This window comes from Octopus bimaculoides, chromosome 5, assembly GCF_046866305.1.
Source record: "Octopus bimaculoides isolate indiv1 chromosome 5, ASM4686630v1, whole genome shotgun sequence".
Taxonomy (NCBI): domain Eukaryota; kingdom Metazoa; phylum Mollusca; class Cephalopoda; order Octopoda; family Octopodidae; genus Octopus; species Octopus bimaculoides.
In genome coordinates this window covers 33,714,163-33,732,404 of record NC_142932.1, presented here as the reverse complement: position 1 = coordinate 33,732,404, position 18,242 = coordinate 33,714,163, and positions in this window count along the sequence as shown.

Below are 18,242 nucleotides of genomic sequence, written 5' to 3'. Positions count from 1 at the left end.
AAAGCTTGCAGCGTTCGCTCCCGTTAATGTTGGATCCTGGCCGCTCTATGAACCCCTACTTGTTATCATATGGGGTCCCTGCATCTTTGAAGAATCGTCTTTCCGGAATTCTGTGAAAAGATCATTCATATATCTTCATTTTCAAATGCACACATATAGACACCCCCCCCCCCCGCCCGAACACCCGAACGCTCACACACACACACACACACATACTTATTAAGCTACTTGTCATATAGTAACTGTCGTTGATTTAAATTATTTAATCATTTGTCCTCTGCGAAAGTTAATAACAAGTGTCTGTAATACACCAAGATAGACTTTAACGAATCGTTGCAAATTATCAATCCCCCTCAATCAATTATTCCCAATGACAGTATGGTAAATGCATACACAAATGAAAGAGGTATGTACATTTACTAATCCACAATGAAAGTGTAGTAAATGCATACACAAATGAGAGTTATGTAAATTTACTAATCCACATAGGAATTAGCGTCTTAACTTTGGTGGCTTACTTCGTCATATCCGGCAAATACATATACTTTTAGACATCACTTAATGTATTGAATTTAGGAGTGGAAAGAATTATATTAGTGATCAACAAGTTGTGTAAGGTAACATACTACAGTGTGTTTATAGCAGACGTAACACAGACTCGCCACTTATTTAGTTGAGTGCATACACACCGCGATATTTGTCATCGATTATCGAATGAGTGCCCGTCTTTTCATTGGTTTGTTATTAGACATAGATCAAATCTGTATTTTATTCGATAATTTTCTATTTATAATTCAGAGAGCTACTTTTATCTACTACTTAACTGTTCTAAAGGACCCGATGATCTATAGAATTTGGAATGATGCTTAGCTACATAGACATATTTTATGGTTTAATGGATGGAATATCATTACAATTAAAGAAACTATATATATATATATATATACATATGCATATATATATATATATATATATATATATATATATATATATATATATATATATATATATATATATATATATATATATATATATATATATATATATATATATATATATATATATATTTCATGCGCACATTGTTATAGATTTACATCCAACCTGTGGAAAAATTTGAATCTAGATTTCATCATCTTTACATCGATCTTACAATATTAAATTAAAAAGAAATAGAAAACAAAATGTTTACATAAAAGTCACCACCAGTATTTGAATACTTTATTTTAGTACATTTGTCACAACCGGATTGAATGGTGCAGCACAGGTCTCGAAAACATAATGATGGCCGTGGGGCAGCTGATGATGGAGGTATGTTGTATTGATGGCATGGCTGTTGTTGTATATGTGGAATAGTATTATAACACATCCTGTATATATATATATATATATATATATATATATATATATATATATATATATATATATATATATATGAAAGAAGGTTTGAAAATGCACTTATTTTTTTAAAATATTTATTTACTTAACCGGTTTCACTTTTTTAGAAAAAGATTATCAAAAGTCTTTGAGAATAATAAAAATGGTAATACTCGAACTGTTTTTTAACATTTTTATTATTCTCAAAGACTTTTGATAATCTTTTTCTAAAAAAGTGAAACCGGTTAAGTAAATAAATATTTTAAAAAAATAAGTGCATTTTCAAACCTTCTTTCATATATATTTCCACTCGTACGGTATTCCACAACTTTACTTTATTATATATATATATATATATATATATATATATATATATATATATATATATATATATATATATGTATGTATGTATGTATGTATATATATATATATATATATATATATATATATATATATATATATATATATATATATATATATATATATATATATATATATATATATATATATATATATGTATATGTATATATATATATATGTATGTATGTATGTGTGTGTGTATTAGAAAGTAGATGCAGGAGAAGCTATATCGTAAAAATCACAGAGAAGATAAGTCCATAACATAAGCAATATTGTATTAATAAATAAATAGCAAACCTAATGAATACCTCAGATATATTTAAATATTCATTCTAACCAGCATAAGCCATTACGTAACAATATTGTAAACAGTATATCTATTTGAATCTGAGATCTTTCCTATAATGAAGAAATATTCAATAATCACGGACACTATTATAATTAAGTTTTAACTGCAAATGGATTTAAGTAACATATTAAATATATAAGATATACAAAACTTAAGAATTATGAAACACAAATGGAATTAAGCCAGACTACACATAATATTAAATTTAAAAATACAACTAATTTTATCACTAGCAATAATATTTAAGCAATAGAAATAATACTAACAACTATAATACCAGTAATGAAATATACAATAGTCTTAAAACACCAAATAATACTCAATATAACACTAGTTAAGGAGGTAGCATTACGAGAATACATAGCAATACTATAATATTAAAAGGATTTCAGCAAAATTCCAGTAATTATACATCCCAAAATATGCAAAACAATGGATATGACAGGACTTTGATAATCTAATAACACAATTTAATAACAATAGTGATATACAAGCAGTAAAATTACCTAATTCTATTACAAATGATTCCAACACACACCATAACATATAATACCACACACCATAACAATCCTAATACCATTAAATACCATTAAACCAAGGAACAGAAATATTCGACTAAATATTGCCCATGTAAAAATAAAAGTCTTGTCCTTTAGAAGTCAATACACAACCTTATTTACGTTTACATAAAATATAATAATGATATCCTCTAGTTTTATCGCTTTAAATATAAGAGCAACAATTAATCACTTTTATTTTATTACATTTATGGATTACATGCTGAAGAAGAAATGAATTATGGGAATGCTATCTACACACATCAATTACGAATTCTTACCATAGGTTTTACAATGAATTTATTTTATTTTATTTTATTTTTTCAAACTTTTTCGCTCAAATTCTTTTATACAACGCCATTCTCATCAGAGTTTAAATAGGATTTCCATCATTCGTTTTACTACACTGAAATTCATCCTTTTCTGTGACGGGTGGATATATTTCCCAATTATGGTCATCAACTTTAGATTTCATTTTGAGAGGTAGTATATTCATGAAACGATCATAAGAAGTTTAAAAGTTTTGATGATCATAGCAGTACTTTATCAATTTATCCATTAATACAATATTGCTTATATTGTATTATCTCTACTGTGATTTTTAAGATAAAACTTTTCCGACGTTTCCTGTCTAATATATAATCGCTTTAATTGAATCTCTAAATCCATATTAAGATTTTAGACATTTCTCATACCAAGAATACTATTCTGAAATCCAGTACACCTTATTCTCAAAGGATATATTTGTTTAAATATATATCCAAAAACATGGAACAAGAACACAACAGTTCACAATAAAACATCCGACAGATAGTTGATACAAAGATAGACAGGAAAAACAACCAAAAGACGGTCACGAAAAAACAAGGACGTGTCATTCATGGCCTTCTCTCCTCAGACAAGTTTCCAGATTATCCTTAGAGTTTCGGCCGGTTACATATATGCTCGAAATGACGAGTAGATATACGCTCGAAATGACGGGTAGATAGACAGGTGACAACTGATTAAGGGTCCTTTTTGTGATAACTACGTATTTCACCTGTTTTTGTACTGTAATTACTGACCACATTTTGTATCTATCGTGTGTACGTTAATTGCACCGTTGGTGACGTCCTGTACCCATATATGCATGTGCATACATACATACATACATACATACATACATACATATATATATATATATATATATATATATATATATATATATATATATATATATATATAGATATGCAGGGCAGGGAATCGTCAATTAGTAATAAAATTTATAATTAACAATTTTGCCGGGTAGCTCAGTATGAATAAACCTTTTCGGTAAAAAACATTTATAATCATAAATATATAGGGATTGACAGTAACCTGCTTCTCCAACATACTGAGAATTCAGAAATAGCAGTCAAAGAACTACTGATTTCAAAACTACAAATTATTACTCCAGATTGATAGCGATATTTTTGATACACACAGAACAAAAAACAGTAGAGAAGAGTAAAAAAACCACTTGCCTTTAGTTAATTTAGTACGATCGTTTCACAGTTAAGAGTAAAGAATACTCTATTCTGATCTTCAGCTAAATATTCTAATGAATTTGTTAATGTCTAAATAACTCACGTTAATTTTGACCATGTGAACATCAATACCACGTGAGGAAGACGTTAAGAAATTTATCGGCCAGTAAATTCAAAATCCCTCGCCCTAATAATACCTCTAAGGTGAATAGTTAAACCGCAGGAAGTTCGTACGGGTCTCTTTTCTATGCGGGACTATTTCTGATGCACACTGAATTGAATTCATTAGGGCGAGGGATTTTATATATATATATATATATACGAGGGTGAGTCAAAATGTAATGCCTTTTTCTTAATTTCATACGACGTTTTTGATAAAAAATAACTGAAAATTTTCCTAGTTACAAATGATTATATCATTTAAGTTCTGAAATATTTTGTTTCTAACTTTTCAGGTTCTTAGACTGGTAAGGAAAATTCAAAATTGCTGCCCCTAAGAGTTACGCCTAAAACAAAGAGCAGTGATTGAATTTCTTGTTGCTGAGGGGGAAACCCCTGTGAACATTCAGCGACGATTACAAAATGTTTTTGAGGAAAATACTTTACATTATAGTAATGCACGCAGGTGGGTCCGTTCTCTGAAATATTAAAAGGTTGGAACTGTGGGTGTAGCCGATAAACCCCGTTGTGGCCGTCTGTCCGCTTCTGTGAATCATGCCAATAAAGCAAAAGCAGATGCTCTGATCAGAGTAGACAGGCGCATAACTCTTGATGAGTTGGCAGAAAACCTTGAAGTGAGCCATAGAAGTGCTTACAACATAGTCGAATCACTTTGCTTTTCAAAATTGTGTGCCCGTTGGGTACCGAGAAGGCTGACTACCGATCGCAAGACTCATAGGGTCAATGCCTGCACTGAACTTCTCGAACAAAGTCAAAGTGACAACACCTTTCGAAGGCTCGTAACAGTTGATGAAACATAGGTTCATCATTATGAACCGGAATCAAAGAGGCAGTCAATGGAATGGTGCCACTCTACGTCAACACCACCGAAAAAGTTCAAGATGCAAGAGTCAGCTGGAAAAATCATGGTGACTATCTTCTGGGATGCTGAAGGTGTCATTCTGGTCGATTTCGTGCCAAAAGGAAAAACAATAAACATTGAGGCCTATATTGAGACCCTGACAAGTCTCAGAGTAAGAATCCAACGAGTAAGACTCAAGTTGCTAATCGACAATATCCTCCTTCTGCATGACAATGCTCGACCACACACAAGCATCAGGACAAGGGAGACAATTGCCTTATTCGGGTGGACACCTTTACCGCATGCTCCATACTCACCAGATTTAGCGCCTTGAGACTATCATCTCTACGGCCCAATGAAAAAGTGTTTGAGAGGCAAACATTATTCCAGTGACGAGGAAGTGAAATCTTTATTGAAGAAGTGGCTCAAAGAACAGTCAACAGAATTTTACGGGGCAGGGACACATGCTCTCATCAAAGGGGGAACATTGCTATTGAGAGAAACGGTGACTATTTTGAGAAGTATGGATGTGATACACAGACGACCAGCTTCATTTCGATGTATGATACACGTTCCTGTGTTGGTAATTATACTTGTCCTAAACGAAATGGCATTATTTTTGACTCACCCTCTTATATATGGATATTTGATATATACATATATAACTTCCAGTAGTTTGCCGTCGTAACAAATCACGAAATAGACTTCACATATTGTTTTCAGTGCGCAGAGAAATGGCTAAAATTTACCCTGTTTGTAATTATACCATATATTACATGTAGACGAAAACGGACTTGAAACCTCGACATTCTTTCATTTGTTAAAAATTAACGATTTGAATATTATTCAAAGTTAAAATATTAGGAAAACAAACTCTATTGCCATTAGAATAAAAATTATCAGAGGAGATTTCTTATATCCAATCCATTTGTGTCTTGTCTGTTTTGATTGACACATTCCCTTAGCAAATATTTCAAATTAATTTGGACAAGCTCTGGGCTATTCTAAAATACTTACATTATGTAGAAGTGAGCGTTTAAACATCACGAATTTTCAAAATGTTGTTTACAAATTTAGCACTTGTGACACGGTACTTATTGGATTTACAAATCTCCCAAAAGCAATAAGAGATTTAGAAAATAGACGCTCAAGTGTAAAAGATGAAAACTGAATTCACATGAGAAAACTACATTACACTTTAGATATTTACGTAAGAAACAATATTTTCATCATAATATATTGGAAGCAAATCGGTGTGAACAGCATAGATAACTATTTGATAAAATTGTTTTCAAGAAATTAGATAGCAATGTCTGTTTCCTCACCCAACTGAAATGCTATTGGCATTTATTTAAAGCATAATTTTATGAAGAGGGTTACTTTCTTAAACAGACATCCTGTAAATTATGAATAAATGTTTTACGTATTTCCCCATGTCAGTTCGCTCTATTTGTACCAGACAAACAAAACTCCCTTTACTCATGTCTGCGAAGAATCTGATGCACTTTTTCCTTTTTGTATACACCGTGATTTACAGCAAGACATATTCCAGTATGAATGGCATAACGAATATAATCAAAATGCCTTCCATTATAGGGATAAACATCAAATGCTAGTATGAGGCTTATTAACGTCTTGTAATAAGAAGGTACTGAGTCACTATTTAGACATTTTGGACTGTAACAAATGTTGGTACCAGAGGCGAAAATCCTTGAATTGACGGAATGGTTTTGGTCTCTTACATCGATGTTAGCATTTAAACCCGAGTCATTATCTCGACGCTCCAAGCATTCCCCAAATCTACCACCCTAATATCACCAACATTAATGACTAGCAGCATTAAGCATAATGATATAACTATATATCAACGTCTTCTGTAATATTCGTTTCAAATATTGGTACAAGAATTTTCTTGGGAGTAGGAGTCAATTATATTGACCCCTGTAATCAACTGGTGTGGTATGTATTTTATGAACTCTGAAATGCTGAAATGCAAGGTTGGCCTCGGCGGAATTAGAACTAAGGATGTAAAGACAGACGGTGTGCTAACTGTTTGACCAGCACGCCACCTTAACTCTTCCGTAATATAACCCGCAGTTATGATCGCATTGTTTGTGTAATTTTAGAGGAAACTACAGTAAAAATACGGAAAATGCTGCCTATACTATATGAATGCCCTTGATTGCATCATTCCGACAGCTGTTATAAGTAACATTCACTTGTTCCCTTATATCGATCAGTAAAATCGCGAGATGAATGAACAAAGTTTTACAGAACATCATATCACAAAAAAAAAAATTGTTTATAATACTTGTACAGATACAAATAGCAATAAAACTGATTCTGTCGATACGTTTATAAATGGTGAGTATACACTGTAAGTTATATACGTAGTATTTAAAACAAAAAAAAGAACGAATATATTTTCGAATTATTCTAAATTGAATAAATCAGTCAAGATTATTTCAATGCTATGAAATCCTATAATTCAGCTGGTTTCATGAACGCTTATTTAATATTTTCGTCTATACACAAAATCCTGTAAATCGACCGAACGGATATTTGTGATAAGAAAAATGTACATAATATTTATATCGATTAATAATTCAGTAAATCGGTAACTAATACAGCTTAAACAAAATATCATTTTTCTGATACGTATTACAAAATTTAGGAAGATAAAAATATTATCAGGTGTTTTCCAATGTAACACACACATCATCCAAGAGGGTGAAAGAATAATCGACGGCACGCAACCTACCATCGTTATTTTCTTACAGAATGTAAACAAACCAGTCAACCGAAATCCAGCGACGTACACCCAGGCAGAGTAATGCTGCCGGACAAGATTGTCTTTGATCTCTGTTGTGCATGCGCAGTACGTTTTAACGTTCTAACTCACTTCCGCTGTTTACACAAAGTGTTTTTACGGAAACTCAGCATAGAATCAAGTATATCTAATGTATATTATATTAGGCTTCGCTTTTGTGCATCATTAACAAGATTCTTGATGTGTACGTCGCTGGATTTCGGTTGACTGGTTTGTTTACATTCTGTAAGAAAATAACGATGGTAGGTTGCGTGCCGTCGATTATTCTTTCACCCTCTTGGATGATGTGTGTGTTTTGCTAATAATAGTATTGGTGATGGCAATAATGCGACCCTGATGAGATGGAGTATCCAGAAATTTGTAATATGTTGTAATTTGTTACAATATTTTACGAGACATCTTATGATGTGGTTTATTTTTCCGGGATACCCTATTGAAATGTGCATAGGTTTGGCTTATTGTGGTTGTTTCTGTTATTATAATTGTTGCTGCAATAAAGTATCTTCAATGCATTGATTTTGAGCTCTATCCTTTAAGAGACATGTATACATATATATATACAAAAACTCAACTGTGAGTTTTTGGCTAAGACTGTTAACGGATACTATATATTTTGTAAAATTTGTTTTATAAAAGTATATATTTAATATATATATATATATATATATATATATATATATATATATATATATATATATATATATATATATCGATCGATAAGTAGATTGATAGATATAAAGGTAGCCCTATTCAGTTCACTTAAAATTTACATATATTTCAGCAAGTGTTAAAATATTTCCTGTTCTATAATGAAAGTGTCAATGAAGAGGCCAAAATTATTCAACGAAAATTGTGGCACCTAATAAAATATATTCATACATTTAACACCTTTGGCGGACGTAAAATGTGTTAAACTTGCCCCACTGAACTCATATCCGTGTTTTTTCAACGCAAATATATATATATATATATATATATATATATATATATATATATATATATATATGTATAGGTGTTTTAGTAATCCGAAGTATTGAGAGAAATTTGAAAAGACAACACGATACCGGTTATTTCTCAAAATACAATGTTTATATACCAAAAAGATTTTATAACATTTTTCTGACATAATTTAAATATATACTTTAACCATGTAACACAAACTTTCTGTAGTTTTTTCACTCTTATTATCTTTTATATATATATATATATATATATATATATATATATATATATATAGTTGAAATTTTTCCTCCTTGACAAAGGAGGAAAAAGAAACAAAAGAGAGAGAAACGCAAAGTAATGACGTACGGAGCATAAAAGTTGAAAAAAAATTCGGAAGTGACTAGCGATGTGTAACAACATCTGATGGTCTGGTCGGTCTCGTGATCTCGTGATATACACATATATGTACATATATATACATATATATATATATATATATATATATATATATATATATATATATATATATATATATATATATATATATATATATATATATATATATATATATATATATATATATATATATATATATATATATATATTTATATACATATATGTATACACACACACACACACACACACACACACACACACACATATATATATATATATATATATATATATATGGTAAATGAGTATATGCATATACACGTACAGGTATGTGCATACCGACATCCACCTGTATGTATAGGTGCATATCTGGGTACAGGGCATTGCAAACAAAACGTAGACAAGAAAACACGCACGCCACATATATATAAGGCCTACTTGCTTAAAAATGTAAAAGATAAAAGACAAACAAACGTAGCTGTTTGGTGACAAGCTTGCTACCCAACAACATGTTTCTGCGTTCAGTCCCACTGCCCGGCAACTTGGGTAAATGTCTTCGACTATATCTTCGGCTCGACCAAACGACTGTTTTAAAATCCATAGATCATTTGAGCAGCTATTATTGTCTATCTACATGAAATTTGAGCATTCATTATTGTCTATTTCTGTAAAATTTATGAAACATTGGAACTTGTATGAACATTTAATTTTTTGAAACATTACGTTCCGAATTTTCTCTTGTACTTTCAATGTCCACTACGCTCTTTTGACTTGCCACTGATAAACAAAAGATTTGCGGAAATCGATGTCGTATTTTGTTAACTTCGTTATAAAATTCAAAACATCAATTGGTGTTATAACTCAGGTGTATTTTCTCCTATGTATATATGTATATATATATATATATATATATATATAGGTGTGTGTGTGCATTTATTGTTAGTCTTTAGAATACTCTGTATTAAAACTCTTACATACAGAGCAATTTCTTTTCATTCGTATTTATAAGAAATCCATAACGACGCAAGCAACGGATCGGCTGTCTTACTCCGTATATTTGTAGTTCGATAAATGTTTATCAACCTTACTCTCTGCCTGATGTAGTCTTTCTCGAAATATTCAATATTATAAGCAAAGAAGTGTTGTCATTTATAAACATAAACAAGTCACCCATATTTCAGATTCATAACTTTCTTCAATTAGTTTCTACAATTATTTTTTTCATTCTTACAATCCCTAGCGAGACAAATGCCACCGAAAAGTATTAAAACTTTCGAAATCAACATTAAGTTGTAAATAGGTAAGAACACTTCAATCAAAGAAGAATCGCTAAAATATCCACAAAGAAAGAAAATCAGACACAGATGAAATGCATGACGACAATAATATTTCGGGAGTTTTGTGTCAAGAATTCTTTCGCTTTACATTCTAACCTGTTTCCAAAGGAAATTAATCTGCATGCGCCGCCTAATTTTATGTTAGGTTTATCGTTGTAATTCGTGCGTCGCCAATCTGATTTCACTGGCTTTGCTATCAGGAATTAACTCCGGAGGAATTGGTTACAGGAAATATATATTTAATGAGAAATCTTTGTCGATGTTACGCCAAACCATCAATGTTATGATTAGCTCACTTCCAGGTGCAATCTACTTATCTCAAATTCTCTTTAGAAGGAAACAATCGAAACGTGTTTTCTTTCTTAAACAGGCAACAACTGGCCTATGATAAGAAGCACATAAATCTTTAGTCATTTCTTTTCCATTCTTATCATTGGATCTAATTCCCGTGTCAGATATATATTGAGCGCGCTGACTGCAGAAACGTGTATTATTATAAGAATTTGCTTTATCTGGTAAGTGTAAGCAGATTCGTCTACTGATAATGAGGTAGAGTCTACGAAAAGGACGTCTACGGAAAGGAAGTTATTTTATTAATCTAATCAAGTTGAATCATAAGCGCACAATATTTTTATGAAGGATTCGGTAAAATATATGCTCTCGAAGTCATAAAAGTTGAAAGAGAAATCTAAAGAAAATTTTTGATAAAGAATATAATAAAACCTTATTAAATTATGAAACAACGCTGTTCGCTTCTCAAATCAGAACATAAGCAAAGCACACAAATAATGCAATCACAGTGTTTGAAACCAAAGGAATCAAAATGGAATAAATTCTATAGCAATTAACTAGCTCTAATGGAATCAATAACAACGGTAAATGTGATACACACAATCAGGTGTAAAGTGAAAGAAGAAAAAGAGACAATGGAAACACGACATTCACCTTTTAAAAAGAGGAGAATAAACCTAATATCAAAGTGTTACACATATACAGGCATAAAATGGAAAAAGATAAAAAATATTTATTGTACGTATCTTATACAAGTACATAAGCGCATGATATTAGGCAAAACTCATGCATATATATATATATATATGTATGTATGTATGTGTGTATACATATATATATATATATATATATATATATATATATATATATATATATATATATATATAATCATATATAGATAAATAGATAGATTGATAGATGCAAATATACATACCTGAATATATTGGTGAATATGTATGTACAAGTACAAAAATACAATAAATTATAATAAATATATACGTCTAAATATATACAAACATATGTACATAATACATGTAAATGCACACACATATACACGCACATGCATGTAAGCATAATATACATATATACCTGTATTCTTATTACATAACAATTACACACTCAGATATAATAATAGTAATAATGATAATAATAATAATAATAATAATAATTTACTTACAAGTATATATAACATACAGAAAATTGCACTACTGGGCACTGCGCACATCCTACGCAAAATACTGTCCATGCAGTAACCATAAGAGCATCACAGCAAACCACAGCACGTACCCAAGGCACACAGAGCTCCGCTCGGTAGTGAAGTGAAAGCACGCTATAAAAATAAAACTACTGTAAATTAGTAATAATAATAATAATAATAATAATAATAATAATAATAATAATAATAATAATAATAATAATAGCTTCGCGCTGAATATCAAGTGAGAGCTCCGCATTTAATAGCAACATAGATGTTCTACACCGGACTCTCAACTCAAAAAGAAAGCTAATCTAATAACATCGGTGGAATGGGATAAAAGAACATGTGGAAGATTTAAAGGAAGCGGTCTTTTAATGGAAATAATCACAAAAACGATGTTTTAGTGCCATACAAAGCACGGTTCCTCCTATGCAAGATGTTTCAGTGAAACATATGCGAAACACACACGTGAAATCGACACCGGTGAGTTTACAACATATAAAATACAGATGGAACAACGCAGTAAGTACATAAATTGAGTGCTTACGCATACACTGGAATGTCTACACAATTATATATATATATGTATATATATATATATATATATATATATATATATATATATATATATATATATATATATATATATATATATATATATACGTTAATACCCATAGGACTACACATGCATCCCAACGTTTATGTAATCGAAATGCGCTCTCTCTTCAAACTCCACCGGACGTTGAGGGACGGGAGGCGGTGGTGAGAAGTGATTGATCCACGTTTATTGACGTTAAGCTTCAGTCTCGTAACTCCCGATGATAGTTGTACAACGTCTGATGATATCAGTCCCGCCCAGCTACAGCAACATTCACAAAAAGTGAATGAAATAGATGTATCGTTTTTTGTCAGATACTATCAATAAAACTTACAAACACACACATATTGAGACACCCACACAATGAGACACACACAACGAGACATACACACACAATCATACATACACAATGAGAAACACACACTTTCACGCACAATGAGACGCACACGTGTGTTTAGTTACATGAAAGTGAATGTATTGCATTTTTTATGTAAACTAATGCATTGTTGTTTAATTTTGTATATTGTTATCCTTACTGTTATATATTCCTTATTTAATTTCTATAGAGTTGATACATTCATATTTTCTATGTAACATTCAATGGTTTTTACATTAAATTTAATCCTAACATGATGTTCTGTAAAGTTATTTTACTTCCTGAGCTAATTGAAATTTTAGTATCTCCGTTTCTTCTGTAGAACGTTGCCAAAAGGTTTAGACCGTGCCCGGATTTGATTCTTGTATTCGTAAATATAACAAACAAATTATTAATCGGTGTGGCATGCTGAAAGTGTCTCCCTATGTATTGTTCTTACTTCCTACTGTAGGTCTCTCCCGTGTAAATATGTTGCTATTAGAGAAACATAATTCCGGAATCAAAATTTATTTTAGAAAACTTATAATATGCAGTTAAATCGTTTACATTGCTTTTATCGTTCCCATTACTATGTGTGTGTGTGTGTGTGTGTGTGTGTGTGTGTGTGTGTGTCTCTGTGTGTGAGTGTGTGCTTGTGTTTGTGTGTATAGATAGATATATAGATAGATAGATAGATAGATATTTATGCATGTATGTGTGTAACCTAAGCGTATATTCCTTATTGAAATATAATACGGAAATGCTTTCGAATGCAATATGAACGCCAAATAATGGTTGCACTTTAACAAATGTGTATTACAGTCCATTAAAATTCTATATAACAAAAGCGATCACTACGATGAAGCAATCACATTCATGAGAGCATGAAGAAATTTTATCTGAAAATACACACTATTAACTCCAGTACTTTGTGCTTAAATCTCCATTCAACAGACAAGAATTACTGTCAAATTTACACCAGTTTCTCGTGTTTCCTTTCTTCTTAGTCGTACACTGTCATATACAGGTTGAATACAAATTATAATGTTAAGATTATCTATTTAACAATGGTACATTTATCTCGAAGTTCATTCCGCTAAGAGATCAAATGAATGGGGAACTATTCATTTCTATCAATTACAAACAATATATCGCCATATATCCGGTGTTCGACGTGATAGGAGAAATGTAGAGAAAAGGTAAAGAACTGTAAAAAAAAAAACGTCCATGCGTTACTTCCTAAATACAATTTCATTTGGAAGATGATTATAATAGCAATAATGAAGACGCTGTGTTAAATGTCGACAGGAATTGATGAACATATCGATATAATGCTTGTGAATAGATGCATCATAAAAACAGAATTAGAGCTAGGTATAGTGTTTTGGATTTAGTGACAAGTATTAATACATGATAGCATTATTTTATGTAAACTCATAATTATATTGATTTTTGAGATATATGCAGGTTAAGTAAACAGAGATGACTTTCACGGTAAATCAGTTAGACAGTGTCTCGATGGTTGCTACAAATTGCGTGATTTGGAGCAGAATTTCCTGTGAAAATATAGGATAAAAGTACATATATGATTTGTTGTCGTCTGTTGCATTCTTGTTCCATTTTTGGGAATTATATATATATATAACCTCGTGGGCAGCGGTGCAATTTTCCTCTTCCTCCGTTTTTCCATTCTCCGAACTTTCTGTCTTTCCGGTCCTCACTTTGTTATTTTTTTTGTTATTGTTTTTTTGTGTTTTTTGAACTTATATATATATATAGAGAGAGAGAGAGAGAGAGAGACAGACAGAGAGAGAGACAGAGAGAGAGAGATAGAGATAGATAGATAGATAGATAGATAGATAGATAGATAGATAGATAGATAGATAGATAGATTTCATTTATGAACTATTAAAGTACAAAGTAGAGCTCGTTCACCTTTAGAATTACCAAATAGCCAGTAGTATTAAGTATATTCCAAGTCTAAACGTACTCAGGTGTAAGGAAAATGTGTCACAGTCGCTGTTAGAAAAGAAGGAAGATGAAAGAGAACGATTTACCGCTTGAAATATTATCACTAATGTACAGCAATCTATCGACTATCGCGGGTGTTACGTTCCACCACCCCACCCCCGTGATAGATGAAAACCCGCGAAGTAGAAACGGTACTGTACTGTATATATATATATATATATATATATATATATATAATGTGGCTGACCCCTAAGGGTGGATGTTACGAGGTGTTAACAGTAACTGCACGATAGAGAGAGAGAGAGAGAGAGAGAGAGAGAGAGAGAGAGAGAGAGAGAGATTATCAGTATGTATGAAAGTGATTGGGAAGGAGATGTTCTGGATCGAAGCAAGTGCAGAGCTGTTGTCAGGACGAGCTGTGATGTCTGGGAGGAAAAGATGTTTCAGCAACTTCAGCTTAAGCGGGCCTGTCGAAAGGGAAAAATTGTAAACAATGGAGAGTGTAGGATGTGTATTGTGTGTGATCGCGTTCTTCTGTCAAAAGCAGGATATGTGAATCACATGAAAACACATGAGGGTAGAAATTCCAGACACGCTAAATACCAACCGCCTTCTGCGACCTGTGGCATGTGTCACAAGGTTTGTAAAACAATATCCGGACTTAAGAGACATATGCTGGTTCACAGAGGCGTTTCCTTAGAATCAGATACCAGCGAGCAAGGATCAAGAGGCTTGAACATTTGTCATCTGTGCTGTAGACCTTGTCGCTCAGCAGCTGGACTTCAAAGTCACTTGAGGGATCACTAACGGAGTGATTGTACTACGTGATGATATGTGTGGATTGTTGACGGGATGGCTATCGTCTGTCAAGATGGAGCAGTCGTCGTTATATATATATATATATATATACAAATTTATATATATATATATATATATATATATATATATATATATATATATATACAAATTTATATATATATATATATATATATATATATATATATATATATATATATATATATATATATATATATATATATATATATATGAGGTCGGCCAGAGCGCTGACCTTATCATATATTCTGCCAATTCATTTGAAATTTCGGTCATTTGGAATTGCAGTATTTCCCGATCCCCATGTACTTCGCAATCGAGGCTTTGTGTCATAGTATTTTCAACAGGTGGAGAGAAATATGTCCTTTTATATGCCCACACAAAATTCATTCACTTTTAGAGGTACGGTCTGGTCGTTATTCCAGAGAGCATGTCAGTTACATTGTCATGGCTACGAATTATTTGTTATCTATACTGTTAAAGTAGTTGCTTTTCTGCTCATGATCGGACAGGAATACCCACTCACTTTCCTACATTCCAGTTACGATAGATGACATATTTCTTCCTACAGTTTATTGTTACCTCATTTTTACCTAGGCATTTGTCCGTCATTCACAGAATTTTAATCTTACTAATCCATGTACTGCAGCATGACATTCAAAATCTTGGAAACCTCTGGAATACAGATCACATGTCGAGTAAATACTTTCTCAGGGAAGTCATATGGTATTTCTAATGTTATCTTTCTGTAACTCCAATTTTGCCTGGGTTTTGCTACACAAGCAAAAGTGACAATCATAGCAAACACTATACTGTTTTATTCTTATCGATTGGTGTAGAAGAATCATTGGTGTTGTTTATGCATCGTGCTCTGATCATGTTCGATCGATTTTAAAGACGTTTTTTGTTGCTGACGCAACACATGTTTTATTTGAAAGCGTTCAGTTAAAAGTACGTTTGTGAACATCTAGTTTTGACTTGAAACATATCACTTTCCTATGTGTGTATAAGTGTAAGTATAAGGAAGCGTACGAATGCTATTTTTTTCTTGTGTGTTGTCGCTTGTGCTGTTGTCACACGTTTTGTTTACAATGTTGCAGTTTATTTTCTCAGATGCATTTTTTTTCTTCGTTCCCTGCAATTAGAATGTCAAAATGATTAGCTTCATTCATTTTTTTCTCTTCGGTTTGATAATGTTTGTTTTTATATTTTTTAGAAGCTGTCTTACAACGCTCATTGTTAATTCTCTCGGTTTAGATGGAGTGAGGGCGGGGTGGGGGTGGGGAGCGTTTTACTGTAAATTGAAGGTTATACTGGAAAAGAAATTACACGGTCACACAACAGAGAAATGTTCTATTAATCCGATTCCAAATTATCTACTAAAATTGACCTCCAGAATTTTTTTAACATTTTATATAGATTTGGAAAACATCCACAATTCTTTCAAATTCATGCTTATTTGAAGTTCCTTATATTATTATTATTATTATTATTATTATTATTATTATTATTATTATTATTATTATTATTATTATTATTATTATTATTACCACCGCCTTACCGAAGACGCAGGTATTGTTTCCAGTCGTGTTTGTTTGATTGTTTGTCCGTAGACAAGGTATCTCAAGAACCGATGGATGCTTTCGGATTAACCTTTCAGGGATGTATGGCCTCGTGACTGGCACGAAATGATCAGATTTGGGGATTGATCCGGTAACGGACAAGGATTCTGGATTATTTTCCCTGTTTTTACTTAATCTTTAAGAGCGGTCGGGTTCATTTTTAGCATTCTCGTTTCTAAGAACGGTCGGATTCATTCTTAATATACAGGTTCGTTTATTTCAGATATTCTCATTTTAAAAATCATCTTTGACTAATCACTGAGAAGACGTTGGTGCTTCCTGGGCGGAGGTTGGCGCTCTCTGAGTGCTATTTTTGGTATGTTTACATTTTTTCCAATTTTATTCTTTTTCTTTTTCACTCTTGACAGCGATTTTGATACTAACCGATAGCCTGATGACGACCTCCTGGAGCTTGATCACACACATACACCCAGACACAGAATCATCAAAACGAGGAAGTTATAAATACATGGGTATCATTGAAAGCGATGAGATGAATGAACACAAGATGAAAGAAATATACAGGAAAGAGTATTTGAGGAGCACTCGGCTCATGCACCAATCAAAGCTAAATGGCCTCTATAAGATTAGAGCAATTTAAACGTGGGCGGATGCTTTGACGAGATATGGGGCAGGAGTAATATATTGAAAGACGAATTACAAGATATAGACCGGAGAACACGTAAATTAATGGCAAAGAACAAA